This window comes from Giraffa tippelskirchi, chromosome 2 (genome assembly GCF_054371585.1).
Source record: "Giraffa tippelskirchi isolate mGirTip1 chromosome 2, T2T-mGirTip1v1.2.pri, whole genome shotgun sequence".
Lineage (NCBI taxonomy): Eukaryota > Metazoa > Chordata > Mammalia > Artiodactyla > Giraffidae > Giraffa > Giraffa tippelskirchi.
Window position 1 is genome coordinate 228,068,275 of NC_137276.1, and position 17,098 is coordinate 228,085,372.

Consider the following 17,098-nt stretch of genomic DNA (forward strand, 5'->3'; position numbering starts at 1 on the left):
CTCATGAGCCCTAAATCTTAAGTAGACATCTCCCACACCATGGAGCCAGACTGCCAGGACAATCTCGTGGTTTATACCTGTTCAGTTCAGTTCAGTTTAGTCACTTGGTTGTGTCTGACTCTTTGCGACCCCATGGACTGCAGCACGCCAGGCCTCCCTGTCTATCACCAACTCCCAGAGCTTGCTCAAACTCATGTACATCAAGTCGGTGATGCCATCCAACCATTTCATCCTCTGTCATCCCCTTCTCCTCTCACCTTCAATCTTTCCCAGCATCAGGGTCTTTTCCAATGAATCAGCTCTTCGCATCAGGTAGCCAAAGTATTGGAGTTTCAGCTTCAGCATCAGTCCTTTCAATGAATATTCAGGACTGATTTCCTTTGGGATGAACTGGTTGGATCTTCTTGCAGTCCAAGGGACTCTCAAGAGTCTTCTCCAACACCACAGTTCAAAAGCATCAATTCTTTGGTGCTCAGCTTTCTTTATAGTCCAACTCTTACATCCATACATGATTACTGGAAAAACCATAGCCTTGACTAGACGGACCTTTGTTGGCAAATTAATGTCTCTGCTTTTTAATATGCTGTCTAGGGTGGTCGTAACTTTTCTTCCAAGGAGCCATATACCTGTAGTCATAGCATAAAAACTTCATTTTCAAAAGTACCCAAGTTTCGGCTATAAATTATGTCCCAGTTATGCCAACTACTTTCTGTGAGTTGGTATGTTTGAAAAAACCAAGGGAAAGAGGCTGGGCTGAGATGAGGAGAAGATGGGGAAGCAGCAGGTAGAAATGGGATGGACGTGGGACAGACACAGGTGCTCAGAGCCAGAAGGGACCATGTGCAATTGGGGCAGAGGCAAAGGAAGAGATGCTGGCTTGTACTCTGTGCTTATGGGGTGTCCAGCCACCTACCTCTTTGGGGTGAGTTGGAAGATAAGGGATATTCATGAAACTAGCTTATAGGTTATATTTGCAATACTATTAATTGCAGGTAAATTAACCTGCATTAAATTACAAAAATTCCATCAGGCCTTGAAAATCTCCTGTGCCCTTTGTCGGCAGTTCTTGACTCTGCTCCCTGCCCTTAGCCAACCACTAATCTGTTTTGTGTTTGTCTGTTTTTGACTTGGACATAGTGTCATGTAAATGGAATCACGAAGTCTGTGGCCTTTTGAAGTCTGACTTCTTCCAGATTTCACCATGCATTTGAGATTTATCCATGTTGTTGCATATTTTAGTAGCTTATGACTGTTTATTACTCAGAAGTATTCCATTGTATGGAGAAGGCAATGGCACCCCACTCCAGTACTCTTGCCTGGGAAACCCCATGGACGGAGGAGCCTGGTAGGCTGCAGCCCATGTGGTCGCGAAGAGTCAGACACGACTGAGCGACTTCACTTTCACTTTTCACTTTCATGCACTGGAGGAGGAAATGGCAACCCACTCCAGTATTCTTGCCTGGAGGATCCCAGGGACGGAGGAGCCTGGTGGGCTGCCGTCTGTGGGGTCGCACAGAGTCAGACACGACTGAAGCGACTTAGCAGCAGCAGCAGCATTCCATTGTATGGATGTATCAGTTTCTTTGGGGTTTCCCAGGTGGCTCAGATGGTAAAGAATCTGCTTGCAATGCAGGAGACCCAGGTTCGTTCCCTGGGTAGTGAAGATCCCCTGGAGGAGGGCATGGCAACCCACTCCAGTCTTCTTGCCTAGAGAATCCCATAGACAGAGGACCCTGGGGGTTTACAATCCATGGGGTCGCAAAAGAGTCAGACATGACTAAGTATGTACACACCAGTGTCTTTATCCATTCCCTAGTTCAAGCACATTTACGTTGTTTTCATTCACTATAATTTTGACAAATTAAATACACCCATGTAACTCATATCCCTCTTGAGGAGAATTCAAGAATGGGAACATCTTAAGATGTATAGGTTTCATATGAAATACCACTGTGAAATAGATTCTAGTTCAAGGGCCCTTAACCATTTCTGAGCTATGGATCCCTTTGCTGGTCAGGCGACCTCTTCTCTGAATACTGTTGTTAATGTATTGATATAGAATAAAATGCACAGGATTATCAAAGAAAGCCAATTACGTTGAAATACAGTTATCAACTATTATGAATAAATATGTGATTAAGAAGAAATATTAAGAAGCAATGAAGTAATTTCTGTATTCCTTTATGGACACATCGAATCAAGTCCAGAAGCAGATCTAAGAACTACTGAAATTTTGAAGTTGTGGGGAGCAGACGTGACACTTTGAGCTCAATTACACGTGGTGGCACTAGTGGTAAAGAACCCGCCTCCCACTGCAGGAGACATAATGGGATGCAAGTGTGATCCCTGAGTCGGGAGGGCCCCCTGGAGGAGGGCACTGCAACTCACTCCAGTATTCGTGCCTGGAGAATCCTATGGACAGAGGAGCCTGGTGGGTACAGTCCATGGAGTCACAAAGAGTCAGACACAACTCAAGGGACTTAGCACTCGCATGCACATCTGGAATGAGATGTAAAAATATTTGTGATTTTAACTGGGGACACAGTCACAGATACCATTATTACCATTTCCCCCCATCCACAATTGAAGGAAATGCTAAATTTCAATCTGAGTTTCATGAATATAAAAATAGGAATTGTCCCCAGGAATCTCTTCAACTCCATCTTTGAGGACTTGAATTGTATGTGTGTGTGTGTGTGTGTGCACGTGTGCAAGCACTCACGTGTGCTCATTTGTGTCCGATTCTTTGCAGCCCCATGGACTATAGCCTGCTAAGCTCCTCATCCATAGGATTTTCCCAGTGAGAATACTGGGGTGGGTAGCCTTTTCTTTCTCCAGGAGATCTTTCCGACCCAAATATTGAACCCTTGTCTCCTGCATTGGCAGGTGGATTCTTTACCACTGAGCCACTTGGGAAGGTACCTTGCTGTAATTAGAGCATCCAACTCAATTTTGTTGCTAACAGCTTAAAAGGGTAGGTGGGAACTCCTTTTTGCCAACTTTCACATCCACCGAGATAGAGCCAGGTCTTTTTCTCTGCTGACTCACAGCTGTTAATTAGTGCATAACCTGCCTATTTCCAGCAGGTATGTGATCCTTGGTCTTTTTCTGTGACTTCAGAAACTTCTCAGCTTACTTCCAGCCATCTAACAATTATGCCTTCAAATCCCATGGCAGAAACGTGAACAAAGCCCCCAAAGTCCTCAGTCAGGTGAAACGTCCAGCTTTATCTCTGCCTAGGAGAACTGCCACCTGAATTTATAGCCATGTGACACATTTAGAGTAAAAGGAGGCGGGAAAAAAGGCAAGAAAACTCTTAGCCAGGAATAGAAAAATACAGCCAGTATTTTGTAAGCTCTGAGTTTCTGTTGAAACATGAGCCAGTTTGATTCTGGGAAAATTCAACTTCCTGGTTTGAAGATGGGCTTACAAAAGAGCTTTCAAGTTTTTACATATATCAAATGCTTCTGCACTCACCCAACAGGCTTTATTTTCAAATGGAGTGGATATAAGTGCACCAGAGATATACAGACCAGTAATGCCTTAAAAATCAATTAGATTTATAAGGAGAAATAAATCTATATTAAAAAAATCTCCAAATAAGTTTGCTTTGGAGTCTTTTCCACACTGGCCCATAAAAAATAAAATAAAATAGGACTTCCCCCCCTTTTTTTTTTAAACCTACCAATTTCCTTATTGCTCCTTCACTATGAAAACACATATGATTCTTTATTTTTCTTTCACTGTCTGACTTACTTCCCTTATATGTGTAATATAAAAAGAAATGATACAAATGAACTTATTGGTAAAACAGAAAGAGTGTTGTTAGTTCTCAGTCCTGTCAGTCTCTTTGCGACCCCATGGACTGTAGCCCACCAGGCTCCTCTGTCCATAGGATTCTCCAGGCCAGAATACTGGAGTGGGTAACCATTCCCTTCTCCAGGGGATCTTCCCCACCCAGGGATCGAACCCAGGTCTCTTCCATTGTTGGTAGATTCTTTACCACTGAGCCACCAGGTATACAAAGAAATGATACAGTTGAACTTACTTATAAAACAGAGACTCACAGACTTTGAGAATGAATTTATAGTTGCCAGGGGGAAGGATGAGGGGAAGGGATAGTTAGGGAGTTTGGGACGGACATGTACACACTGCTGTATTTAAAATGGATAAACAACAAGGACCTATTGTATGGCAAAATAAATAACATAAAATACTAACCAATGAAAAGATATCTGGTTCAAGTATAACATTATATTCTTTTGAACAAAGTCCCACCTAGGTTAATTTCAGGGAACTATTAAAGATTCTTTACTGAAAAAATAGCTTTCTCACTGAATTGTGGGTACTGGAAAAGTTATAATGAACATAAAGCTTTTATTTCTCAAATAGAGATAGGACTTCATGTGCAAATATTCTTTGGAGTGGTAACTCATTGATCCAAGTTCCAATGAAGGTATGATGCTTGATCTTCCAGCAGTCTTTCCAAACCTGGAAGAACATGAGATATCCCTTCAGCATCTATGGAACAGACACCAGGACTTCAAGTCTGATGGACAGAAAAAAATCTTTTCTGGAGATAGAACTTGTTGTTGTTCAGTCCCTGAGTCATGTCCGACTCTTTGCAGCCCCATGGACTGACTACAGCACGCCAGGCTCCTCTGCCCTCCACTATCTCCCCTGTCATTCTGGTGCACAGCTGGGGCCCGACTCCACTGCCTTCATGGACCGAAGGTCTAATGAAGATGCATTACGTTTGTGTGTCCACAATTTATGGGTTCCATTCACACAGATGCCCTGTTTAGCCCCAGATGCCCCTGTAAGAACAGGACAGGGATCACTTTCCAAAAGTAAAGTTTGGGAAACCAAGGACTGAAAGTGTTAGGGGACACATCCAGAGACACCCAGACACCAAAGGCAAGGAAAAGAGGCAGATGGAAGGGTTGGGTCCCCCCCCTTGGCTAGTTTTGAAATTATATTGAAATCAATCCTATATATTCATTCATGTGAGCTTCCCTGATAGCTCAGTTGGTAAAGAATCTGCCTGCAATGCAAGAGACCTGGGTTCAATCCCTGGGTTGGGAAGATCCCCTGGAGAACGGAAAGGCTACCCACTTCAGTATTCTGGCCTGGAGAATTCCATGGACTGTATAGTCCATGGGGTCACAAAGAGTTGGACACGACTGAGCGACTTTCACTCTCTCACTCCTATATATTCATAAATGTCATGAGTGGCATCTGTGAAATCAGGGATGTAAGTATAAAATGGAGTTGTTTTTTTTTTTTTTAATTTGACTGTATTGAGTCTTAGTTGTGGCTGTAAGTGGAATCTTCCTGGACCGGGGATTGAACCTGCGTCCCTTCCACTATAAGGTGGATACTTTACCACTGAGCTACCAGGCAAGTCTGAAATGGAGTTTTTTTTTTTAAAAAGCTTTCCTTTACAAATGTAGTTGGGAGCCTTCCATAAGGGTGTCATGTTGGATGTTAAGGTGTGCTTTTTAAATTTTTCTTGGTGAGAGAGGCCACCATCTACCTGTCAGAAGACATAGGGCTGGTCAGTCTGGTCAATTGTCTTGGACTCATCAAAAGAACAGGTGCAGATGGGGTTGCCCTAGGTTACCAGGGAAGGAGTAGAGTTGGCATGTTTCTGTTTTGAGGGTAAAGAAGAAGCTATCCCACAGTAGGGAGGCAGAGTGGGATGAACTGTGTCCCAACCTCAGGCTCTTGGGGGCAACTTGGGCCCCGGGTGGGAGCTGGGAGTGAAACTCACTGAGGATGAAACCTGTTGGGGACTACCTGAGAGCTGTGATGGAGGAACTATTCCAGGAGAACTCGGGGTCTAGGGAGGGGGTTGTCTCCCCTCCAAGCTTTAGCCCCTGGGGCTGTGTGGGAACTGGGCTGAGGCCTCCCTGAAGATAGGAGAAGGGCCCCTGGGTTGACCATCAGCATTGGTCGAAGGTGGGAAACCAGAGATGCTTCTGCGCCCTGTTGGCAAGAAGAAATGTCTGGGGTTCTGGGGCAAATCAAAAGCAGCAAACGGGCCCAAGAGGAAGATACTTGGCTTCCTTTTAATGAGGCAAATGAGTCTGTGGGAAGAAAAATGAGATGGCTGCATTTCAATCTTGACTTTATAGACAGTTCACCAAGTTACTAGTTCACCTCTACCTGAGCAGGAACTACAGAGTAACTCTGCCAATTAAACCATATTTGAGGGTCTTCCCTGGAGGTCCAGTGACTAAGACTCCACACTAGAATTCCCACTGCAGAGGGCCTGGATTCCATCCTTGGTTGGGAAACTAGAACCCACTTGATGCAACCAAGAGTTCCCTCGGCGCAACAAAGATTGAAGATCCCAAGTACCAACATCTGAGATCCTGTGTGCTGCAACTAAGATCCTGTGCAACAAATAAATAAATTAATTTTAAAAAATCTGTTAAAAAACATATTTGATGGCTGGCTGACTGAGTAGGACATTTATTCCCCAAGAAAAAGCACTGGCTGTGCAAACAGTCCAAAAACATCCGGTCAACTTGGACAGCAAGTCAAGTCAATTCAGTCAAAGTAGCATTCTTCACCTAACACATGATGATCTAGATCATCCTGTATGCCAGGCGCTGTTCTAGGTGCTGATAAAACACTAGTGAACAAGAGGCAGGCTCTCTGCCCTTCTGGAGCTTACTGTCTTGGGGGGCGGACAGAAATCAGACAAATAAATAGAACAGAGCTGAGGAAGAGGATGGAGAAGAAGGGATGGGAGTGAAGCTGTTTTGCATGGGACAATCAGGGGAGATGGCCTTGAGGAGGTGACTTCAGCAGGGACCTAACCGAAGTCAGAGTGTGAGCTATGTGAGATGAGGGTAGAGAGTTCCAGGCGGGGGTCCTGGTTTAGATTTGTGTGATGAGGCAGGAGACAGAGGTTGGAGAAGGGGTGGAGATGACTCGACATTACATACACCTTCAGAGCTTCCAGAAGCGCTTCAGATCTATTCTATGTGTAAAGTGAAGCCGGTGGAAGGATTTGAGGGGAGTGGTATTATTCAGTTAACCTTTTTTAAAAAGATGACTTCAATTGCCAAATTGAGAATCTATCCAAGGGACAAACCTGGAATGAGGGAAAAGAGTCAGGATGCTACTGTAGTGGTCCAGGCTAAAAATGGAGGTGGCCCCATTCACTATGTGATGAAAGTGAATCAAGTCATCCTTTAGCTGATGTGTAGACAATACATTTCTATGGGGTTTTTACAACTGACTATCTCTGTTAACCCAGAAACAGTGACTACAAGAATTTACAAATAATACTCGATTTTTAGAGTTTAACTGCTAGCTCAACAGTAAAGAATCTTCCTGCAATGCAGGAGATGCGGGTTTGATCCCTGGATTAAGATGATCCCCTGGAGAAGGAAATGGCAACCTACTCCAGTATTCTTGCCTGGGAGATCCCATAGACAGAGGAGTCTGGTGGGTTACTGTACATTAAGAAGCAGAGACATTACTTTGCCAACAAAGTTCTGTCTAGTCAAAGCTATGGTTTTTCCAGTAGTCATATATGGCTGTGAGAGTTGGACTATAAAGAAAGCTGAGCACCAAAGAATTGATGCTTTTGAACTGTGGTATTGGAGAAGACTCTTAAGAGTCCCTTGAACTGCAAGGAGATCCAACCAGTCCATCCCAAAGGAAATCAGTCCTGAATATCCATTGGAAGGACTGATGCTGAAGCTGAAACTCCAATCCTTTGGACACTTGATTCAAAGAACTGACTCATTAGAAAAGACCCTGATGCTTGGAAAGACTGAAGGTGGGAAGAGAAGGGGATGACAGAGTATGAGATGGTTGGATGGCATCACTGACTCAATGGACATGAGTTTGGGTAAACTCTGGGAGTTGGTGATGGACAGGGAGGCCTGGTGTGCTGTATTAGATAGGGTCGCAAAGAGTTGGACACGACTGAGCAACTGAACTGAACTGAACTCAACTCAACCCTGTATTTCTCCAGTGTTGTTCTGTATTTCCTAATTCAGTATTCATGGCAACTTTATAGAACTATCGTGGAGAGCAAGAATCAGCTGTACTTAGAAGGATACCTGACATAGTGTAATGCCCTGGGAGTATCACCACTTAATCATTATTGTTTGTAAATTAATTGTAAATAATTCAAAATTATTGTTGTTATTTAGTCACTAAGTCATGTCCGACTCCTGAGACACTTTCAGTCTTTCCCAGCATCAGGGTCTTTTCCAATAAGTCAGTTCTTTGAATCAGGTATCCAAAGGATTGGAGTTTCAGCTTCAGCATCAGTCCTTTCAATGAATATTCAGGACTGATTTCCTTTAGGATGGACTGGTTGGATCTCCTTGCAGTTCAAGGGACTCTCAAGAGTCTTCTCCAACACCACAGTTCAAAAGCATCAATTCTTCGGTGCTCAGCTTTCTTTATAGTCCAACTCTCACAACCATATATGACTACTGGAAAAACCATAGCTTTGACTAGACAGACCTTTGTTGGCAAAGTAACGTCTCTGCTTTTTAATATACTGTCTTGGTTGGTCATAACTTTTCTTCCAAGGAGCAAGCGTCTTTTAATTTCATGGCTGAAATCACCATCTGCAGTGATTTTAGAGCCCCCCCAAAATAAAGCCTCTCATTGTTTCCACTGTTTCCCCATCTATTTGCCATGCAGTGATGGGACCACATGCCATAGTTCCTGCAAGTCTTTGGTCAAAACTTTTTCATAGACTAATCAATATCAGCATTTCTTTCTGTGTGTGTGCTTCATTACTCAGTTGTGTCCAATGTTTTGCAACCCCAGAGCCTGCCAGTCTCCTCTGTCCATAGGATTCTCCAGGCCAGAATACGGGAGTGGGTTGCCATGCCCTCCTCCAAGGGCTTTTCCCGACTCAGGGATTGAACCCAGGTCTCCCACACTGCAGGCAGATTCTTTACTGTCTGAGCCACCAAAGACATTATTTCATATATATTGTGCCTCAACAAATCTTAACACATGTATTTTCTCCAGCACATCTGTAGCCTTCTTGTGCAAAGGAACACTAGATGGTAGGTCAGCATTGGACTTGGGTGCATTTTGAACAGTAAAATCAACAAAAAGCACAAAAACCTTGGCGTTGAATAGACTGTGAAAAGGACACTTGTTTACAGCATGAGACCTGGAATAAGAAGGCAGAGTCACAGCCTTATACAACTTCAGTTGAAAACATGTACGCTGGGTGACCAATTTTTTGCTGCCCTAGGTATGTATCTGTGGATGACCACAAAAGCCCTGCGGAATGAAATCCCCTGGTGGTCCAGTGGTTAAGAATCATCTTGCCAATGCAGGGGACGTGGGTTCGATCCCTGGCCCAGGAAGATCCCATGTGCCGTGGGGAAACTAAGCCCACGTGCCACAACTACCGAGTCCACACCCCTGGAGCCCCTCCCCCACCACGAAGAGTAGCACCCGCTGATAGTTGTTCTGTATTCCCTAACTCAGTGTTCATGGCAACTTTTTAGAAGCCATCCTGAAAGCTTGCAGGCAGCAACGAGGACCCAGTGCAGCCAAAAATTAAATAAATAAAAATGTTTTAAAACCCTACTAGCATGTGTTGATTTGGAGGTAACAAATACTTACAATGTAAGTGGGACTGCAAATGTACAGAAATATAAAGATTTTTTATCACGTCTTCGAATCTTTGAAGAATGAAGGTTGACTATCATTTACACCCATTGACTCATACCATCCCTCTCGTGGGGTGGGGAAGATGAGTCCAAGGCACAGAGGGGTGAAGTGAGTTGCCCCAAGTTATACAGCTGGTAAGAAGGCAGCCAGATCACACATCAGTGCCAGCATTTCCCAGAACCCCACCTGCTGCTCTTCTGACAGGTTAAGAGCACAGACACCCCCACGGAGACCTTCACATCACTTGGTTTTCAAATTCTCTCCTGCCAGGAACACCTCTGGCATTGGCATCTTTCCAGAGCATCTTTTTATTGTCTTTAGGGCTGCAATACAGGTTCTGGGGAAAGCCCTGGAGCCTCTCATCACTGCCCCGCGTGGGGCAATTGTTAACAAGCTTGAAGAACAGGGCCTCAGAGTCTGCGGCTACCAACAGACCCTTTTTTCAAGAAGAAATAAACAACAGGAAAAGAAAAGCCGATTTAAAAGAGAACAAAATTTAGCAGCAGTATTGGGAAGGTGGGCAGGGGCAGGGGTGGGGTTGGGGCTGTAGCCATCATGGTGGACCTGAGTGATGGATGCTGTGACCTAAAGCCAACCTCCTGCACAGACAGAGGGAGCCAGGCTTCCAGGATAAGAGTTCTATGTAAAAGTGGAGCCCAATCTCACTTCTATGCGGAATCCAAAAAAGTAAGCTCATAGAAACAAAGAGTAGGATGGTGGCTGTCAGGGGCTGGGGGTGAGGGAAACAGGGAGATGTTGGTCAAAGGGTACTTATTTTCAGTTATAAGATGAAAGTGTTCTTCAGAGCTAATGTCCAACGTGGTGAGTATAATGAACAAAACTGGATTGTTATACTTGAAAGTTCCTAAGAGAGTAGATCCTAAATGTTCCCAACATCCCCAAAACGGAAATTATATGAGAGGATAGCAGGATTAAGTAACCTCCTTGTGGTAATTATTTTGCAATATGCATGTGTACCAGATCATCATAATTGAACACCTGAAACTTACATGTTGTTATATGTCAATCATACTCAATAACATAGGGAAAGAAGTGGAGCATGAAATCTTATTTCATGATTGTCAGAGATTATTACTATAAGCATTTTATCACAAGGTCCAAAAGTGATCAAGCTGTCTTCATGGGAAATATTTCAGGAAAAAATCATATTAAAAGAGTCAGTTTTTCACAACTCAGTTTGTTGTTGTTCAGTCGCCTAGTCCTGTTGGAATCTTTGCAGCTCCATGAACTGCAGCATGCCATGCTTTCCTGTCCTTCACGGTCTCCTGGAGTTTGCTCAGATTCATGTCCATTGTGTCAGTGGTGCCATCCAACTATCTCATCCTCTGTCGTCCCCTTCTTCTCCTGCCTTCAATCTTTCCCAGCATCAGGGTCTTTTCCAATGAGTCAGTTCTTTGCATCAGGTGGCCAAAGTATTAGAGCTTCAGCTTAAGTATTAGTCCCTCCAATATATATTCAGGGTTGGTTTCCTTCAGGATTAACTGGTTTGATCTCCTTGTAGTCCAAGAGATTCTCAAGAGTCTTCTCTAGCATCACAGGTTAAAAGCATCAATCCTTTGGCGCTCAGTCTTCTTTATTGTCCAATTCTCACATGACTCCTGGAAAAAGCATAGCTTTGACTAGATGGACCTTTGTCGGCAACGTGATGCCTCTGCTTTTTAATACGCTGAATCCAGTTCAATTCCATACTGATCACTCTATGGCATTCCGCACTTTTGCTGCAGGGCAGTGATGACCTCCCAGGATTAAAGAGAACATTAAATGATTTAAAAATAATACCTGCTTGTAAAGAAGTTTATAGTGGCAAAATGCAAAACATTCTATTTACAAGAGGGAGCTAGACGGAGCACTCTTTAAGGCCCTTTCAAGATTTGTGTTCTAAGCGGCTGTGAGATCTTTACTGAGCACTTGTTGTATATATAGCATGTGCTTGGCCATTAGAACACACTTGCCTGGAAAGTGACAGGTGAAGGTTTAAGTGCTATCCCTGGGGACAGGGGATCTCTTCCCTTCCAGTACCCTCAGCGCTGGGATCTGTTCATTGCATTTCTTCTGTTTGACTCCACTGACAAGGAGTCAGCTCCCTGCCATTCCTGTAAAACTAACTTTAAATGAACAGGAACTTTAATATTACTTCTGGCAACCACACCAGCAAAAAAATTATGAAAGAATTTGAAACCTACTTTAGACTTCAATAAAGAAAGTATAAAGAAGAGAAATTACAGGACCATGTACATTTCTAGTTGATGCAATTATGCCTTATTTGGGCTTCTCTGGTGGGTGAGACAGTAAAGAATCTGCCTGCAATGCTGGAGACCTGCGTTCAATCCCGGGGTCAGGAAGCTCCCCTTGAGAAGGGAATGGCTAACCACTCCAGCATTCTTGCCTGGAGAATCCCATGGACAGAGGAGGCTGTCATGCTGCAGTCCATGGGGTCACAAACAGACGGATATGGCACACACACCGTGTCTTATTTGCAAGATGGGTACTTGTAATATATAATAAATAGTTATATATAATTCATTTGTATTGAATTATTCTGCCTGAAATATCCAAATATGGGGCTTTGCCTCAATATTATTGTGCTAATTCATAAGTAAATGTAATAAAATAAAGCAAAATATTTTTATTGTTTTCCTCCCAATGTTCATAGTCACCAGTTTGCTTTTAAGATTTTTGTTTGTTGTGTGCCAGACATATAGAGGTTCTTTCTTTATTTTGTTCCTTTTTTCCTTTCTTTCTCTCTCACCTTCCTTCCTCTCTTTCTTTCTTTCAACCAATAAGTCATTTTCTTGGCTCATTTGAAATAAAGGAATAAACCTTATCAATACCTGATGCTCTATCCACTAGAAGCCAGTAGAACCCTCCTAATAATGACAACCAAAAAATGTGTCCCAGACATTTTCAAATGTCCCACGATGCTCTTATCATCATGGTGGAAAGAGCAGACATAGCCTGGACCATCACGGGCTAAGTGGGATGAAGTGTCATCCTAGTTTTCCATGGCTCTTCCTGCCCTGTGATACACTGTTCTGTCCAGATCTGACAGCTCTATCACCTGGGACAAATACAACAAAAAAGTTATAGTGTTAACAAGAATCAGCGCTGTGCTGAGTATCACATATACATCCTCTGATTTGAAGCTCACAATGACAATAATCATATTATAATGCCCACTGTTCTGGATGAAAAACTTACTCAAGACCACACAGTTAACATGCAATAAGGTGGCATTTACATCAGGTAAGGTGAACAGAGAACCCACCTGTTTCACATGACACGATTCTGTTGTTTTGTGTGATGTTTTTACTGGCTTACAGGATGCTCCACCTGTGCTTAAATTCCTGCCTCCTAGGTGAGGACGGTTCGGTGGCAATATCCTTTCCTTTTTTTTTTTTTTGGCTGGGCCATGTGACTTCATCAGGGATTGAATCCAGCCCATCACAGTGGAAGCGGGAAATCTTAAACACTAGACCACCAGGGATCTCCTGAGATACCTTCTCTAAACTGAAATATGGAGAAGGAAATGGCAACCCATTCCAGTATTCTTGCCTGGAGAATCCCATGGACAGAGGAGCCTGGCGGGCTATGGTCCATGGGATCTCGCAGAGTCAGACACGACTGAGTGACTAACAACAGCAAACTGAAATACACCTCTATCAGTAACGAAGCACAGCCAGGTTTGGGGCCATTCTTAGGTGAGGAGGAGGAGCTGTTTGAGGAGAAATCAGCCCAAGGGGGATGTCTTGTTTGGCCACAGTGTAGCCTGTGACCTGAATGTTCTAGATACATCATCTTCCCAAGGGCTTTTCTGAAAGGAGCAGAGACCTGCTGGAGAAAGAGGGGGTCTCTGTGGAAATGAGTCTGCTTGTTCTGAGAAAACAGTAAAAACAACAAACCTTTATATCATTTATTTATAAGCCCTTGAGATTTTCTTTGTAATCCCTGAGTTACCCTGCTTCGTGTTTCTTCATAAAAGGTGGTAGGAAAACTCTAAAATTACTAAAAATTGACTTAATTATCAGCACTTTTGCCTTTTTCCTCCCATCCCTGAATTCCTCACCTCTGTTTAACCCTCCTTGGTATTTAAATAGCTAATCTGGTGCTGGCCGCTGCTGGAGTCAATACTGCACAAATCTCTAAGTGACTTCACAGTGACCTTCACAACTCGATTTATTTGGCATTTGCTTTGTGTTCCTTTATACCAACTGATCGACCTTTGCTAATAATTAAAAGTATTTACCGAAGTACTCACCAAAGTCAGTAGATAAGATTTTCTGTGTACAGCCTGTCTCGTGACATTAGCTTATCCCCCAAAGTATAAAACCAACGGAGAAAAGTATATTTGAAAACTGGCTCAGGTTGGGGACTTCCTTGGCGCTCCAGTGGTTAAGACTCTGCGCTTCCAATGCAAGGGGCAGAGGTTCCATCCCTGGTCAGGGAACTAAGATCCCAAATGCCATGTGGCATGACCAAAAAAAATTTTTTTTATATATTTGTGTGTATGTATACAGGTTGATATATATGAAAGCATGCATGAATTCACTAATTCAACATTTATTTACTGAGTACCTATTATGTGCCCAGCTTCACAGAACCACCATCCCAGTGGGGTGGGATGAAGGAGACAGATAATGAGTAAGTAGAATAGCTTATGTCACAAGATAACTGCTATGGAGGAAAACAAGGCAGAAAAGGGTGACTGAGAATAGAGGCTGTGTTTGAGAACAGAGTGCTTATCCTTGTTCATTGCAGCTTTACTTACAATGGTCAAGATATGGAAACAACCTGAATGTTCTTCCATAGGTGAGTGGGTAAAGCAAATATGGTAGATACAGACAGTGGAATGTTATTCAGTCTTATTTAAAAAAAAAAGGGGGGGGGGGAATCCTGCCATTTGCAACAATTTGGATGAACCTGGAGGGCATTATGTTAAGTAAGATAAGCCAGAAAAAGAAAAACAAATACTGCATAAGCTCACTGATAGGTGGAATCTAAAATAGTCATTGAAAGAGAATAGAATGGTGGTTATCAGGGACAGGGGGGAGAGGGAATTGGGAAGGTGTTGGTCAAGGTTACCACGACTCAGTTACCCAAAAGACGAGTAAGTTCTGAAGATCTAATGTATAATGATGTGATGATGGTGAACAATATTGTATATTGCTAAGAGGGTAGATCTTAAGGATAATTCCATGAAAATAAATTAAAACATAAAGTAAAATAAGTGATTCGAGAAAAGAGCTTATGAAAGATCTTGAAAGGTAAAGAGTGATCCCTGAGGATACAGGCAGCATCCCTGGCAGAGGGTTGCCCAGCGAGTTCGAGGAAATAGCAGAGGGGTTGGTGTGTTAGAAGCCTGTGAGGCCAGAAGAGATTCAGGTGTCTGGTTTTATGGAATCTCATACTTGATGTGTAAGGACTTGGCTTTTTCTTGGCATGAGACAGGAATTCTTTGAAAGGTTTCGAGCATAAAAGTGGCGTGGTGGACTGGTGATTTCAAACGAGGAGCAGCTGACTGTGGAGTGGAGAAGAAACTCTAGGAGGGTGAGGGGGAAGCAGGGGGACCAGTTAGGAGGTGATGGCTGCTTGGACCAGTCTGGTAGCAATGAGGGTAGAGAAGAAGTTGCGTTCCGGATATACTTTAATAACAGTAGAGATAATAGGATTGCCTGGCAGGTTGGATACGGGCGTGTGAGATACAGGAGCTAAGGTTTTCAATATGTTCATGTGTTTGTGTGTGCTTAGTCGCTCAGTCGTGTCCAACTCTGTGTGACCCCATGGACTGTTGCCCACCAAGCTCCTCTGTCCATGAGATTCTCCAGGAAAGAATACTGGAGTGAGTGGGTTGCCATTCCCTTCTTCAGGGGATCTTCCCAACCCAGGTGTTAGGGGAAGCACACTGACTGAAACCGCCCACCCTGGCCAGGCACCATAGTAACCATTTGCATGGGTTGTTTATGACCGGAGGTCCTGATAAGGAACATGGAACTAATAAGCCACCACCAACCGGAAGAGTTCAGGAAAGGTCAAAAGGAGACACTACATGTCCGACCACCTCCCAGAATCCTCCTCTCTGGCATCCATCTTGGCTGAACAAGGCGTGCACCACCAGGAAGGACTCTGAGTCAGATGATTGGCTAAAGACAACCTGGAAACTAATCCCATCACCATAAAACCCAAGACTGCGAGCCACATGGCAGAGCTGTTCTCCTGGGTTCCCTTACCTTACTGCTCTCCACCCGGGTGCCCTTTCCCAATACAATCTCTTGCTTTGTCAGCACGTGTGTCTCCTCAGACAATTCATTTCTGAGTGTTAGACAAGAGCCCAGTTTCGGGCCCTGGAGGGGGTCCCCCTTCCTGCAACACAGGGACTGAACCCAAGTCTCCAGCACTGCAGGCGGGTTCTTTACCATCTGAGCCACCAGGGAAGCCCTGTTCATGTATATATGTCTATATAAAACTCCAAAGGTATCTGGTTTGATTATTTTTTTGTTGCTGTTGTTCCACCCCAAAGCTCTGATACGGGAGGAAACTTCTCAGTCTTGTTCACTGCTGTATATTCAAAAGTCTTGCTCTGGCTCCCTAGCACCCAGCCCCCACTCCACCCCACTTCCTTCTTTCTCTCTCTAAAATAAAGTGTTTATTGTGGGTGTCGACTAAACAATATGCATAACTTGAGACTTGTGAGTTCACTTTTATTTGGGGGCAAAGTGAAGATGGCAGCCCTGGAGACAGCACCTTAGTTAGATCTGAGAGACTGCTTCAAGGAGGCAGGAGGGGAAGTCAGGCTACAAACAAGTTTGTTACAAAAGAGACTCAGCAGTCTGAGCATCAAAGATCAGATATCACGTTAAGGAATTTAGCATTCTAAGTCTGGGAAGATGCAAGCCTCTGGGCTTAAGAATTCATTCCTTTCATATGCACCTCAACTATCTGGGGCCAAATCCAGTCTCCTTGTTCTCCTTAAGCAGTGGTAGATGGCTGCTTTATTGTATTCCCCCAGCTCCTCCACAATCACCATGGGGGGTGGTGGCATCCGCTGTATTGCCCTTTGGGGAGCCCTCAATCACATTTGGAGGCCAGAAGTCACTGATGGCTGTGACATTTCTTGTTTATTGACGTGGCAGGAGATATCTTCATTTAACATGGGTAATGAGATTACAGAAAAATTTTCAACAGCTCTGTTATTTTCTAGCTACCCTATTTTCAGCATTGAGCCTGTATTTATTTTAAAATGTGTATTTTAGTCGCGCTCAGACTGTTTGCAACCCCATGGCCCGGAGCCCGCTAGGCTATCGGTCCATGGAATTCTCTAGGCAAGAATACTAGAGTGGGTTGCCATTTCCTTCTCCAGGGGATCTTCCCAACCCAGGGATCAAACCCGGGTCTCTCACATTCCACGCAG